Source organism: Callorhinus ursinus, unplaced genomic scaffold, assembly GCF_003265705.2.
Source record: "Callorhinus ursinus isolate GAN/ISIS: 27379988/994484 unplaced genomic scaffold, GSC_fseal_2.0 scaffold78, whole genome shotgun sequence".
Taxonomy (NCBI): Eukaryota; Metazoa; Chordata; class Mammalia; order Carnivora; family Otariidae; genus Callorhinus; species Callorhinus ursinus.
Genome location: NW_027397140.1, coordinates 4,550,311 through 4,567,257, shown reverse-complemented (window position 1 = coordinate 4,567,257; position 16,947 = coordinate 4,550,311).

The following is a 16,947-nucleotide window of genomic DNA, read 5'->3' as shown; positions in this document are numbered from 1 at the left end:
TTGGTATTGTTTTCTTCTTGTACTTGGAATTCAGTGTTTTTTTTATTTTTTTATTGTTATGTTAATCACCATATATTACATCATTAGTTTTTGATGTAACGTTCCATGATTCATTGTTTGTGCATAACACCCAGTGCTCCACGCAGAATGTGCCCTCTTTAATACCCTTCACCAGGCTAGCCCATCCCCCCACCCCCCATGAATTCAGTGGTATTTTTGATTCTGTGAATTTAGGGGCTTTTAAAATCAAATCTGGAAGTCTTTGGCTATTATATATTTAAATATATATTTTTTAATTTTCCCTTTGCCCTTCCTGTCCTTATGGAACTCTAATTTACATCCTCCCATATTAGGCTGGTTGAAGTTATTCCAGGGCTTTTTTTTTTTTTTCTGTTTCATTTTGGATAGTTTCTACTGCTACAGCTTCAAGTTTATTAATATTTTATTTTGTAATCTCTGATATGCTGTTAACCACATTCAGTGGATTTTTCATTTCAAACATTATTTTTTTATCTCTAGAATTTCATTTGAGTTCTTTACAAAATATCTTTTATGTCTTTACTTTTGAACATATGAAATACAGTTATAATAACTGTTTTTAATGTCCTCGTGTGCTAATTCTAACATCAATTTTTTATACCAATGAAAAATGAATACTTAAAAAAGATGCTTGACATTATTAGGAAATTTATTTTAAATTATTAGAAATTTAAATTGAATCCATGAGATACCACTTGACTCTTACTATCATCAAAAAGGCAGATAATAACAAGTGTTGGTGAGGACATGGAGAAATCAGACATGCATATATCACTGGTGGGACTCAAAAATGGGGCAGCACTTTGGAAAACAATCAGCAGTTCTGTTAAAGGCTAAACAGTTACCATAAGATGTATAATCCAGGGGCGCCTGGGTGGCTCAGTCGTTAAGCATCTGCCTTCGGCTCAGGTCATGATCCCAGCGTTCTGGGATCGAGCCCCACATCAGGCTCCCTGCTCTGCGGGAAGCCTGCTTCTCCCTCTCCCACTCCCACTGCTGTGTTCCCTCTCTCACTGTCTCTCTCTCTCTCTCTGTCAAATAAATAAATCTTTAAAAAAAAAAAGATGTATAATCCATTCCTAGGTATATATTCCAGGGAAATGAAAGCATATGTCCACCCAAAACATGAATGTTAAAGTTCACAGCAGCATTATTCATAATAGCAAAATAGCAGAAAACATTAAATGTCCATCTACTGATGAATGAATAAGCAAGTTGTGGTATATGCCTACAATGGAATATTATTCAGTAATAAAAATAAGTGAAGAACTGACACATGCTACCTGAATAAACCTTGAAAACATCATGCCAAATGAAAAAGTTAAACAGAAAAGGCCACAGGTTGCAAATCTTGAAAGCATGGAGATCTTACATTAACTCTTGTGTGAACACTCCTATGTGTGTTTGCTAAGAGATGTGTTTTAATTAATGTCTATGGCACAATTTGATCTGACACTGGCTCTTTTTATAAACTGCTAACAAAGTAATGGAGCATAGCTAACTCTTATCCACTTTCCTTGCCAAATGGGAACCTACTGTTACCTACCAAAAGTACCTAATAGTTGTATGTAATCAATATGCCAGTTAGGTCAAAATACATTGAAAGCAGAGTTTGGTGTGAGAAAATCAATAACATCACAAAGTGTCTCATAAGAACAAGTACAAGTTTTTCACAACTTGATAGGTATCCAGGGTTACTTGAGTTTTAGATATGGGTGGTGATTCCCAGCCTGTGCAACAGGACTATTTTATTCTCAAAGTTCTTTTTGAGTAGGTTACCTGGAATTTGAAGCATTGGTAGTTACACCTAACAGAGGTTCAAAGAAAAATATCTGCTGCTAGGAAGAGCTGCCCAGGTGCCTTAAGCAGAATAGATGTAGGTATCCTAACTCAGGTCATAAGTTTAAGGAGGTCTCAGTGTACCTTGTGAGAAGAGAGCCCCATAAGCTTTGACACTTCCATATTGGCCTGTGCGCTGCTGCAGATCCCATTTGGGGTCTCAGACATCTGGCTTGCCTGTGTCTTTGAAATGTTTTTTTAAATGATCTTTGATTTGGCTTATGCTCTAAAAGTGGATTGAAAGCAAGGGCTTTCTGCTCCACTCGCCTGGCAAGAGATGGATTGGCAGGGGAGAAGCCCAATCCCCTCTAAAGAAGGCAGCACCTGTGCAGATGATGAAAGGGGAGAAAAAAATACTCATTCAGTTTGAATGAAGGGGACATGGGAGCTGTAGACTCCCATTGGGAGGATAATTTGCTCTGCCTTTGTGTCCACAAGGAGCACTCCTTAGCCTTGCACTTTGTTAGCTATCTCCTCAACAAGGTTATAAGCAGAGGCAACCAGGTATAGTCGAGTACTGGGTTTGATCCCTGGATCTAGCTCTATGTGAAAACTTGGCAAGTCCCATATCCTTTTTGGCCTTCAGACCCCTCATCATTTGAGTTGTGTGACCCCTGGAAGGCTTTCCTACTTTTATATTCTGTAATCTCAGAGGCTGAATAAAGTGAGGATTAACCCATAAAGAAATTCTCAGTTTCTATGGGATCAGAACTCATGTTAAACACACCACAGACAGAAGAAGCTACAGTATAAAGAGTGAGTCAGAAGATCCTAATGGTTGATGCCATCAGGTATTATTAATTCAAGGTACCAGTTCCTTATAGGCATATACTCTCTGCATTGATGGGTTATGTCTTTCACAGGTAGGAGCTGGTCCTCTTGGCCATTGGTCCTCCAGGGCTAGCCTTTTTCAGTCTTTCTGTAGAGATTTATGAGGCTGGCCAATCCTTTTCACTGATACAGGTCTTCAGAAGAAGTTCATGTTATAGGTCTGGGAATCCTGCCTGGTTAAAGTAATCTTATTTCCATATTTCCAAATTCTACAGGGAGGTGAAATATCAAGGGTGACTGCACTGTGGCACTTAGATCCTAGGTCCCAGAAACAGGACAAAAGATAGATTGAAGGGTCACAAAGGCCCCTTAGTCTATGTGATGATAATTGAAGTGGTGGCTAAAAAGAAGAGATGATATTAAGAACATTTTTGAGAAAATATATATAAAACCAGAGGGACAACTAGATAGGAAGGGTCAGAAACAAAGAGCTGGAGATGTCTTTGAGGTTCCCAACATAAGTAGCATGTTATTTAAGAAAGCATCAACATGGGATTAAGGTACAGTCTATAGTCACTGAACTAAACTGTAATTTAAAAGCATTTATTTCATGGACGTCAAGGGTATGGTGACCTGATTATCTGAGTTAACAGTCCTATGACTCTAGGAGAGAATCACATAGATTGGTGCCATGTCAATGGTAAGTGTAAATGTCACCACCATAATCACAGTGGGACAGTGCTATTGGTTATTCATCTAGAACTTGGTGCTATTCCACATTTTGGCAGTGCTCACCTCCGCCAAGGTCTTTCTGGCTCTTTCCTCTCTTTTCCAACATCAGTAAATCATTGCACAGCTAATCCTCATATAATAGTGTGTTAAACTGATTGATCTCTAAGGTCACTTACAGTGGTAAAACTGTTCTATTATATGGACACCTTAATAGACAATTATGGATACATCTATAATTAAAGGCAGTGTTTCAGGGGCTGATGTGTTTTCTGCTGCAATGGTTGTTTATATCTATCATCTATTCCCATTGGTTGGTGCCACATTGTCAAATTTTTGGAGATTGTCCTTGGATGTTTTAAAGTGCTGGGCTGGACTCTGTTGACTATAAAACAGTATTTCTGACCTGACCTATAGAGGCTCAGACTAGGAGAAACCACCATTAGGAGACAGGGAAAGACAAAAGCCAACAAAGGTGTAATTGGGTAAATTCAGCTCCTTCACCAGTTGTAATAAGACAACCCAACAACCAAGCCATTATGATGGTTATCCCGCTATTTAAGTTGGTGAGGTCAAAGCAGGATCCTCCTGTACATTGTGCAGTGGAACAACATAATTTTTACAAGGCCACTTGTTTTGCCTTCAAAGGAATTCTGGTACTTTGCTAAGAAGTAAAATTTTCTTAAGTCAGTTACAGGAGTTTATCAGTGAAGATACTGTTAGCTGAAGACTTCTAGGATGCTTGGACAATAAGCCTCAACCATGTGATTTAAGATCTGGGTTCTGTCCCTCCAACAGCCATCCATGGGTCAGCATTATCTGAAGGCTGACAATAGAAACGAGAGCCAAGAGCAACTAGAGAAATAAGTTTCCTTGTTTAAGTAGAGTGTTGCTTCCCAAAACTCATATAAGAGCAAGCATACTTAGGAGCACCTGGGATGGTTAAGTGTCCAACTCTTGATTTTGGCTCAGGCCATGATCTCAGGATTCTGAGATGGAGCCCTTCTTTGGACTCTGCACTCAGCTGGGCTTGAGATTCTCTCTCCCTCCCCTTCTACTCCCACCCTCACCTCACCTCTCTGTCTCTCAAATAAATAAATAAATCTTAAAAAAAAAAAAAAGAGCAAGCATACTTTCCCCCAAGCCATAGTAAGCATCCTGTCATATCTTACAGGTTCACAGTGGTTTTGGCCAGCCCAGACTCAAACCAATCAGTATGGCAAGACAGGTTTTGCTTTACCCTGATAGGCTTAGACAAATCTTCTTATCCCTGGAGCTGGGCACAGTCTTGGGGTCAGCCCTCCAATCTACATATAGCCATTCAGAGAGGAGGGGTAGCTTGGATGTTTGGGGACAGTCTGGATTTATGAAAACTCACTTAGATTTATATAGTATTTTCCAGTGGAGAAGCCACTTTTATACATTTCATTTTACTGATATAAATACCACTTTTACTCTAAATGTAAGCAAAGGATAAGGTCCAGGTTTGTGAGGGAGCTATCAAAAGTTTTGTGGTTTTACACAGTACGGTTTGGCAAAGCAGTAACTGTTCAGGAAGGAGAACAAACACAGGGAAATCTAAGATTGCAAGAAGGTTTAGTGGGCTAAAGGAAGACTCCGGGCTATTTTAGGAATACAACGTTCAGATAAAAGAAGTTGGTGTCTGCTTTCTTGAGGAGAATTGAGAATGGACTGGAAAACAGGAGCAAGAGGGATAGGAAAAAAAAGGATGGGGACAGATGATTTACATACTATATGGGCAACACTTAATGGACCCTAAGGAGAGGAAGATTATAGTCGTTAAAAGTTTAATTGTTAAAAAAAAGATGAAGAAAGGAAAGGAGGGAGGAAGGGAGGAAAGAAAACTTTACAAATAACAGTCTAGAATTGCAAAGTGGCTGGGTCACAAATACACTGAATTCCTGGTAGAAAAAAATTAGCAGCTTACTTGAAGGTGTTTATGTAAATGGGGCTACAGTTTGAGGGGTAAGAGCTGGGGTTAAAAATGTAGGGCTTCTGCAGGCTGGCACCAGCACTATCTAGGGCTTCTGTGGCACTTCCTGCTGTTACCCTGTCTGAGGCTGTCTAGAGAAGGTCTGACATCCAGTTAGGGCCACATCTCTTGAGCTCAGCATCTAGATGCAGACTGTTAACAGTTGATGTACCTTCGACAAGAGGATCCTCATTTATCTCTTCTCTTCTTCCTCCTTCTCCACCTCTCCCATACCCCTCTTTTTTTTTTCCCCTTGGCTTTTGGGAGGTCTCATCTTTGAATAAAGTTCTTGTATATCACAATTAAGGAAGGGATCCAACTTCAACCAACTGACCAATTTCATCCTTGAGAGGTTCACATAATACAACTATATAAAATACCTTTTTCAATCACCTACATAAACATTCTCCTATTACATTATACTTCTAAATCTCATATTTTTGTTAATAATCTGATTAAAAAACTTCCCTATCATCACCTGCCAGGGAGATAGAGGGAACTAAATTTAAGAAATCTTTAACGTCTATAAGTTACTAAAAAGTAAACACATGGACCTTTCAGCCTTGCCCCTGGAATTCAGTCCAGTCAGACAGAGACAGGGTAGCTGGCCTTCAAGCCCCCTTTCCCTTGGAAAAGGAAAAGTTCTCAGGTGGAAGCTGGGCTTGCAGTAAACGGGCCAGTGAATATGTTTCCTAGGACCTCTGTTTTTGGGAGAAGCACTTGACAACCAGATCGTGAGCCTTGATGACCCACAGAGTTCTTAACAACAAACACTGAAGCCCGGAATAGAACCCTTTGATCATAGTGCCCACATGTCACTAAGCATCCTCACAGGTCTGCTGACAGAATACTGTCTGCCATGTCCCAGGTAGACCAGAAATGTCTGATCCACAGGTCCATCTGGGCATCTTATGGAGAAAGAACCAGAACAGTGACTGTCAGAACCCGTTGGACAGCATCAGCAATCAGGGAAACACACTATTGTGCATTTGGAGACAACGTAAAGCTTATGGAAACAGAGAAGTCCTACTCAATTCTGTCCTTCAACTGGAAAGAAGAAAACTTGTTGAAAAGAAACTCAGTTTTCTGGAGTTCATGAAGAAATGCGAAGCTAATGCCTGGCTAATGAAGCAGAAAGCCTTTTATAAACAATGCCACTTGAAGCTCCAAAGGTCAGAGCTGGCTCATGCCTGTTTGCTAGGCAACAAGGACCTGGTCAAAAGGCTCCCCTCCAAGAACTTGTTGTGCAACTACACCTCCACCTTGGTGGATGAGAGTGAGGCAGCAGTGAAGGCAATAGTCCAGAATACGAGAGGGTGGGAGAAGAACAAGATGATCTTCAGACTTAGCCTGGATAAGAACAGACTCTATCCACCCCTTGGCGGTAGTCTGCTGAAGAAGGTGGAGGCCTGGCCAGCTTCCAGCGCAGCTTTAAAGGCAAACTCTAAGAAAGAGAACGTAAGGGCAACTGTAAAACTCAGGAGGTCTCCTTCCAGAGAGGAGGGCAAGCCAGCTCTGTTTTTATCTTTAGAGTCTCTGAATAGCCCACAGCAGGAAGGAAAACAGGAAAAGCTTCCTGTAGACAGCAGGCCATTGCTGGACAGGGAAGGAATCACGAGGGACTTCTCCAGCAGGCCATCAAGCATTGTTCAGAGCCATCTCCAAGATTCAGCCACTGGCAGGAAATCGAAAGGCAAACTTCTTAAATACCTAGTGTATGGAGACAGAAGTGTGGAGCACCCCAAAAAGAAAATGCCAAGACCCAGGAACAACTCCCATGGCTCAGAAAGTGTGCAAATGGACCCAGCACCGCTGAGCCAGATTCAAGCCTTCCTAAGACAAGAGTCTCTCGTAAATGAAAGAGCTACGTATCTGGAGGACAGAATCCAAGGTCTGCCACAGCCCACACATTTTGTCTTTCAAGATTACTCTTCCAACAGTCCCTTGGAGAAAGTGAGGGAGTACTGCATGCTCCAGGAATCAGAATGCATGGTATAAGAAGAGAGCAGAAAATCATCCTTGAAGAGATTAGAAAACAAATTTGAAGCAATTCCATCAACAAGAACAAACACTTTCTTCCCTAAGGTACCCTTCCCCTTTCTACCCATTTATCATTCAACAACAATTTCTTAATACGCAACAAAGAAAAATATTACCCCTGACCTCAAGCTGCTTCTGAACTCAGGGAGAAAATGCTTTTTTCCCCTCTTCTATAAAAACATGACAATCATGTTTTAACATGATTTAACATTAAGAAAGTGGACGTGGGTCATGACCGGCTCTGCAGCCTTGAATATGAAGACGCAGAGACAAACAGAGAGCACAGGCTGTGCTGGGACCAGGGCATCTTGAACTTTCCACACGAAACAACACATTTCAAGCAGTAATATCTAAGAGGAACGTGACTATGGGAAACTTTTTGCCAATATTGTTTTTACTGTAAAAAAAGAGAGTGAAAGACAGTAATTTGGGAAATGTTAGCAAACTTGCTTCTTCGGTGGCATGGAGAGAAAGTGGGCATGGGAACTTGACTCTAATTTCTCACCTTTTTATAATTAAAACAAATGAAAAGTAGTTGACTTGAAAACTAGAAGAAAGAAATCTCTTTCTCTCTTTTCCTCCCCCAATCCTTCATCCCAGGTGAGAGCCTTATGGGGAGCCTCCTTACATTTCATTAAGCAAAGACAGTGCTGACTTAAGCAGGCTGAAGTTTACAGGCACGATAATGTAGAAAGAGCATGGGGCAGGAAGTAGAGGCTCTGGTTTCTACCTTTATTTATATAAATTTATATAAATGCAATGGCCAGAGTAATCTTGGGCAAAGTGCTTCACAGTTTGACACCTGTTTCCTCACCTATAATATGAGGGTTAGCAATATGATCTTTTAGGCCACTTTTACCCCAAAACCTCCTTAGTACATTTACTTTGACTTGTCACAAAAACAGATATTGGATGGCTACCCTTTAGGAAAATGAAACATCATCAGTCTTTTGTCCCTCCAGTGGCCTTTCCAGTGATAAAGTTAATATTTCAGACTTTTTTTCTGAAGTAACATAAGGCAGTTAAAATCTTTTTTATTATCAATAGATGGTAATGAGATAAAAAGGTGGTAATTTTATATTTAAATAAGTAATGGTCTCTCTCTAAATAATATTTCTGTATATTTCCTAAATATTTAAGTCCCATGATGTCAGTAAAGGTAATCTAAGAAAGTGGAATTCATGAAAGCACATGGCTCTTCCATCACAGGTTTAGTGTCACCTGTGAAAATCAGATGGCTGAAATGAGTTCCATTTGCAGGCAGAGGATACTCCTGTCACACATTGCAGTGGTCTGTGCTGTCCCAAATGACTGTTTCCACTTCATGTGAGTTCAGTATAAATTTTATTAATTTCCTCTGTGGGTTACTTGAGTAGAAGCATTGAAAACATACAGATGGTTATCATGAGAAACAAAAAGCCATCCTTAAATAAATAATGTGATTACAAGAGTGATTTTGGAGTGAGGAGGCTGGGTGGGGAACGGGGGTAGGGAGGAATAAAGCAGCTCTCTTTAAAGTCACTTAGGAAGATATGATCTACTTACTCACCACGTTCTTAGGAATATATGGAAGACAAACTGGTTTTCTCCTCTTACATTCCCAAACCAGCTACATTCATAAGGGTTGTGCTGTCCCTGAACAGTAGAAAGAAAGTGTGAGAAGCACCTGAATAGCAGAAAAGCCTCAAGATCCTTCTTCACATTCAGGAACAATTCTTACACTACCTTTTACTGGTAGTTTCTACAGAGATCTGGAAGTCCAGTTGACAAATCAGGCCCTTCAGCTTTGCAAATATAATTTCATTCATTTATACACTCCTTCAACAGGTATGTACTGGACATTGAGGTAAAGAAAACAGACATGTTCTTACTCTCCTGGAGTTTACAATTGAAGAAGGGAGTTAGGCAGTAATGAAGCAAACAAAAGAATACATTGTGATAGGCACTATAGAAATATGATAAACATTTTGGGGAACAAAATTTAAATTTGAAAAATATGTCTGTCCTATTAATAATATATTTTGAAGTCAAGTGGCATTTTCACTGGGTTGGATTGCATTCACAGAAGGCAAGCACAATGGGGGCAATTCTGAAATGCATTTTTAGATAAAATAACTTCCATTTGACAGGCCCAAGTATATACTGTCTAGTTGTGGCGAGCTGGGATTGTCTCATTCTCAGCCTGAAGCACCTGAAGTTTATCTTCTTGCCCTTATTGTTATCTCTGGAGCAAGCCTACCTTCTTATTTGCCTCAAGCAACAGATTTTATATCGTTACTGTCCCCTTTAGGGCTCACTGAGATGTAGATCAAACCCAGCAGTGTCTGGCAGTGATAGGTCCTGAAAGGTGGATAATTGATGTAATTGATTTTGGAGTTTATATACCACATTTCAAAAGTTTTAAAATATTTTCCCTTAGCTGATTTATCTTCATGTGATGTACATATACACCCTTCTAAAAAGCTGCAAGAGGAGTTGCAATTGAGGAGAGGGTGTCAGTCAGTGGTGTGCAAAGGTACGGCAGTGAGGATGAAAAGGAGTTTCTGAGACACCCAGGTTACTCTGTAGCTACATAAAGCATGTTTACATTCTGCTGCTGGCACTGGGGGCACAGCCATGAATAAGAAAAAAATCCCTGCCTTCACTGGGCTTGGTTTCTAGTGGAGCACAGATAAAAATGAGCAAACTAACAAGAACAACATCAACAATTTTCCTTTACTGAAAGTTCCATGTGTAACTCAAATGCTACCACTTTCCAGGGATACTGACCATGTTCTTCCGTCCCTTTATTCCCTTTCCCTGGTTCCTACCTATGGGTTCAGCTATGACCTATATGACCTATATGCAGAAGAGCCAACATTTTTATCTTCTGTGTATGCTTTTCTCTAGACACATACATATTTAACTCTCTCTGGACAGCTCCACTTGCATATCTTTCAGGTACTTCAACTAAAACAACTAAACCCAACTGTACTAGCTTTCCTCCAAAGTCTGCTCATCTTCTGTTTAGACCCAACAACCCCACTATCTACCCAGTTACCCAAACCAGAAATGTGGTAGTTCTTATGACTCTACTCTGTCCCATGCAAGAATATCTAATCAGTCTCCTGGTTCCGGTTCCTAACATGTCTTAGATTGTTTCTTCCCTTCTATCCTCAGCTCTTATATGCATTTCTAGCATTATGTCAATAGTTTCCTAACTACAAAGACATCATGGCATTTATGCTCCTCCAGTTTATATTATAAAATAGATATAGAATGCAAAACTGATTATCTTTGCTTCTTAATGTCTGCAAAATTAAGTCCCAAGTGTTTGGTATGGTCTACAAGGCCCTCCATGATCTGACCTATCATTGTCCTTTCCAACCCCATCTTGATCCTTTTATGCCTCACACTCAGGCATATTGAACACTCTCCACCTTGCCTAGTATATACCTTCCCATCTATTAAGATTGAGTTAAACCTTTATCTCCTACTTGAAAAATTTTTGGATCTGAATTCTCTGCTCAAATTGTACCTTTACATACTTTTATTACCCTTGGTGGTTTGTACATGTCTGGCCTATTAGATTGTCTCCGCATAATAGACAAAGCAGTTTTTTTTTTTTTAAAGATTTTATTTTATTTATTTGAGAGACAGAGAGAATGAGAGAGAAAGCACATGAGATGGGGGGAAGGTCAGAGGGAGAAGCAGACTCCCTGCTGAGCAGGGAGTCCGATGCGGGACTCGATCCCGGGACTCCAGGATCATGACCTGAGCCGAAGGCAGTCGCTTAACCAACTGAGCCACCCAGGCGCCCAGACAAAGCAGTTTTGAATCAATCTAAAACTTCCAGCAAACCTGCCATGTGGTAAGCATTCAATTAGTATTTGTTAGTAAATGTTAATAAAAGGAAAAAAAATTCACACTTCAGTTGGAATAGGATAAGAAGCAGGTTTTGGTATCTCCTGTAGAAATCTTTCCTTATCATATCATCATCATCTTATGTGTCCCAAGTTCTTTCCATAAGTCTGATTTACTAAATAATGAGGACTTGTGTGTATGTGTATGGGGGAGGGGAGCGTGGAGCAGCAGAAGACAACTTTCTTTTTGCAAACCCGCTTTCTGGCTCTGAATATTTTTTTCAGGAATAAAATCTCAGGTCATGTAAGATTTCTGGTATTAAGTCCACCTAGTGAAACTCTCTTAACTGAAAACATAACTCACACTCAGGTCTCCCTCTAGGTGGGAAGGCTAAAGACAGGTATATGAACAACCCTCTTCTTTTCTCTTCCTCCCTTTACCTTTCTTACTAAACAGCTGTTTCTGGCCTTCTGGGAGGGAGGGATTTATAGAAAAGGATTCTGCCATATCCAGTTGGTGCAGCTATAATAGGGTATTGGACCTTCAGGGAAAGGTGGGAGTTAATAGCTTTCTTTCATGAAATATGTCCTACTGGGAACCCCAATTGAGAATCTCTAGTTTGGCTGGCAGCTTCCCATTTTCCTCCCCTCACAGCTTCTACATTTGATGGTGCTCAGATGTTGGGTGGTTTGCCACACGCAAGCCAACATGTGTAGAGTAATTTGCAAGATGGCTCACCTCTTACAACCACATGTGGCTTATGGGAAACATACACCTCTGTCACATTATTGGTGAATGTGCCCTTTCTTCAGTTGTCACAGTTCCCTTCAGCCACATCTTACCCAAGGACCCTTTCCAGGAGGAGTCAATTACCATCCTTGTGTTCCCCCAAATCTAAAGATCACAAGGTCAAGTTTTCCAATTATTTCATTTGAAACATACCTCACTGACTTTAAGATGAAGAAAAGCCTCCAACTCATTCTATGAAACCAGTATTACCCTGATATAAAAACCAAAGATATAAGAAGAAAACTACAGACCAATATTTCTTATCAACACAAATACAAATATTCTAAAGAAATGCTAGCAAACCAAATCCAGCAGCATATAAAAAGGTTTGTGAACCATGGACAAGTAGGATTATCTCATGAATGCAAGCTTGGTTCAATCCATCAATGTAATAATATACCCTATTAGATGCAGAAGCATTTGACAAAATCCAATATCCTTTTTTAAAAAATATTTTATTTATTTGACAGAGAGAGACAGCGAGAGCAGGAACACAAGCCGGGGGGGGGGGCGAGGGGCAGAGGGAGAAGCAGGCTTCCCACCGAGCAGGGAGCCTGATGTGGGGCTTGATCCCAGGACACTGGGATCACAACCTGAGCCAAAGGCAGATGCTTAACAAGTGAGCCACCCAGGCACCCCTCCAATATCCTTTCTTGATTAAAACACTCAACAAACAAAAAATTTCCTCAACCTGAAGCATCTATGAAAAACTCAAAGCTAACATCACACTTGATAGTGAAAGACTAAATGCTTTCCTCCTAAAATCAAGGATAAGACAAAGATGTCTGTTCTTGCCACTTCTATAAATATTATACTAGCAGTGCTGGCTAAGCACTTAGGCAAGAAGAACAAGCAAAAAGAATCCAGAGTGGAAAGGAAGAAGTCAAACTATTTCTATTCACAGATGCATGATGTTGTATATACAAACTCCGAAGGAAGGAAGGAAAGAAAGGGAATACAAGATCAATATACAAAAATTATTTATATTTTATATACTAGCAATTAGCAATCCAAATGTTTATAGTAGCATCAAAAATAACAACTTAATATCTAACCAAAGAAGTCAAGACTTGTACCCTGAAATCTATAAACATCAATGAAAAAAATTAAGGACCTGAACAAATGGAGAGACATCCCATGTTCATGGATTGGAAACCTTTACATTGTTAAAATAGCAATATTCCCTATAAACACAACACAATCCCTATCAAAATTCCAGCTGTATTTTGCTGATTATAAAATTCATATGGCCCTGCAAGAGACCTCAAGTAGACAAAATGATCTTGGAAAGGAACAAAGATGGGGGACTCACACATCCCAAATTCAAAACCGAGCTATAGTAATTAAGCTATGGTAATCAAGACAGTGTGGTACTGGTATAAGACCAGACATATATATCAATGGAATAAAACTGAAAGTCTGAAAATAAAGTCTAATATTTACAGTCAATTACTTCTCAATAATGGTGCCAAGACCATTCATAGGGAAACAAGTCTTTTCAACAACTGTGCTTGGACAACTGGACATCCATATGCCAAAGAATGAAGCTGGACTCCTACAATGCACAATAGGCAAAAACAGATGAAAGACCTAAAACTATAAGACACTTAAAACAGGTATGACTTGCAATAGGTAATTTTTTTTCTTTAAAGATATACAAAAAGCACAAATCACTCACACACACACACACACACACACAGACACACACACACACACACACACACAGAATTTGGACGTCACCAAAATTGAAAATTTTGTGCTTCAAAGAGCATCGTCCAGAAAGTGAAAATACTATCCAAAGAATGGGAGAAAATATTTGCAAGTAATTTATCTGGTAAGGAACTTGCATCCAGAATAAAGAATTCAGTAATAAAAAGAACCCAATTAAGAAATGGGCAAAGGATATGAATAGACATTTCTCCAAAGATGAATGGCCAAAAGCACATGAAAAGATGCTCAACCTTATTAGCCATTAAGGAAATGCAAATCAAAACCATTAAATACTTCACTCTCACTAGGACGGCTAGAATAAAAATGTCAGTAATAAGTGTTGGCCAGGATGTAGAGAAATTGGAACTCTCACACACTTGTTGTTGGAAATGTCAAATAGTACAGCCACTTTGGACAAGTTTGATAGTTCCTTGAAAGGAGTAGGCATAGAACCCAGCAATTTCACTCCTATGTACATAACCAAGAGAAATAAAAACTGATACCCACATAGAAACGTGTACACAAATGTTCATAGTAGTATTTATAATAGCCAACAGAAATAATGCAAATATCCATCAAATGAGTGAACAAAAATATGGTATATCAATATTATTCAGCCATAAAAAGAAATGAAGTACTGATACATGCTACAACATACATGCACCTTGAAAACCTTGTTCTAAGTGAAAAGTTAGACAAAAGGCCACATACTGCACAATTCCATTGATATGAAATGTCCCAAACAGGCGAATCTAGACAAAGATTAGTGATTACCAGGGTCTTTGGGGGGTGTGTGTGTGGGGGTATTGGGGAGACTATAGAGGGGAGAATAAAGTCACTTCTAATCAGTACAGGATTTTTTTTATAGTGATAAAAGTGCTCTGTATATAATGGTGATGATTGTACAATTTCGTGAATATTCTAAAAGCCATGAATTGCACACTTCAAAAGAATGAATTTTGTTATGTGGATTTTATCTTAATTAAAGCAAAAACAAAAATGAGGGAACTACCCCTCCTCCACTTTGAGGTGGATGAGAGGTTCAACTCCTGTAAAACCAATCATTATAATTATCTCCAACCTCTCAATGGACTCCTTTTAATTGGCAAATATTGAGAGAACCTATCTCAGTCTGTCTTGCACCAGGTTGTCTAGCATCTGTACCTCAACTTCACTGAATCCTAGTAACCAGCAATGAGGTGGGCTTGGATATGATAATCCAAGCTGAGGGAAGGGCAGGGCCAGGACTGAGGACCAGAGTCATGACACTGAAGTCTGCAATCTTGACTGCTGTGTACCGTTTACCAGACACATGCTTATCCCATTTTCTATGGTTTCCTGAAGACCAGAAGACAGCTAGGATGATTATTCCAGGTGCTGTTCAAATGAACCTAAGAATCCTGATTTGAGGGTTGATTTGTAGTAATGGTTATGAGGTTCTGGATAAACAGGCATTCACTCATTGTGGTGTTTCATTTAGTATAAAAAGCAGTGTTTGGCAGAGGACTGTTCCTTGATAGACATGAGGGGCTGGCAATTGGGTGGTGTAAGATGCCTGCCCCTATCTCCACTGGGAGAGGAGTGTGGCCACAGACAACGTGGCTGCACAGAGGCTCCTGGTTGCAAGAGCACATCCAAAGGGGAGGGCTAGGGAAGTCACACAATCTTGCTCTCAAGGACATCTGTCCTTTTCATCCTTTCCCTCTTACTGTCTTTCCATGGGTTGGAACAGTCATTGACCCAGGGGAGCCACTTCCTCAGGAAGCAAGTCCTTTAGCCACAAACATTTAAATATTTAATAAACAAACTTTTTTTGGGGGGGGGAAGTGTGGGGAGACAAAGAGAAAGAGGCCATCTTTAGTGAAAAAACAGGAAGCTTCATTGGACATTCTATTGCATGCTGAGTTGTTTTCAATCACCCAAGTAGTTACAAGCTGGTGGAAAGACGATTAAAAAAAGTCTTTACCATGAATCTGCTCACATCCTGGTACTCCTCGCTGTTTTTTAAGGAATGTGCCCCACCAAGCTGAACTACCATGGGAAGTGTGGGTTGCTGTGAGGTTACACAGGCACTTGGGGGTCCATGTTGGTGGTCCATGAAGTTTTTTATGGGTGCTTTTTAAATTTTGGTTTTGAAGGGTACTTGAGAAATATGAAATAATTAAGCACAAGTGAAGATGTTGGGTGGAGATGCAGGGAGAAGTGCCTGTAACAGATGGCAAAATTGGAAAAGCATGTGGGGCCCAGTTTATGGAGGGCTTTGGATGCCAAGCTTGAAGAATATTCAAAGGGAAGCAAATTTTGAAGCAGAGCATATTAAATTAGCAAAATTATTTTAGCAGAATGAAAGATTGGAAGTTACAGTCAGGGCGGTTAGTTAGGAAGCTATTAAAAGCAACCAGGTGATTCAATGGACCAGGACCTGAAAGGAAGCATAATGAACAACTCAGGAGATTGGAGAGGAAAGGAATTGATAGGTACAAGCTGTGACAACTGATGGATGAGGGATTTCGATGACTAGGTTGAAAGTGATCTTGTTAAGGAAAAAACAAAGTAACGGTAGGAAGAGACGCAGGATGAAATTCTGGTATTAACTTTGAGGTACCAGAAAGATTATCCTAGGGATAGGGTCTGAGCAAAAAAATATGGATTTAGATAATAATCTTCAGGAGAGGTTGAGGTTGACCAGAGAGAATTGGACAATAACTTTTAAGTAGAACTATAGTACCCATCCAAGATCTGGATGGTATACATCCAACTAAAAAAGGAACAGAGTAGCAGCCAAATTAAGTTCAAGGTGTTGGCAAGGTTAAACAGTTCATACTGGTAACTGAGGTTGTGAGTATTCTTCAGGAGAGCATTTTCAGTGGCACAAAAACAGATTAGCAGCATTTCTCACAATGAGACACCTGCATCAAAATCTTGCAGTGTTTAACAAATGCCAACCTACTAGATTTGAACAGGGAAGGGGGGAAAGTCTTGGCGCTTTGAATGTGTTAACAGTCTTCCCCAGGAAATTCTTTATAGACTAGTAACACAGAGTAGATGAGAGGGAGCAAATAGAAGTTTCTTTTTAATTCTTTGGTGGCTCATGGAAGGGGTGGGAAGGGTAGATGATCAAGAAGCTGGTAGAGGTTAAAAAAAATGTATATGTATATATATATGTGTGTGTGTGTATATATATATATATATAT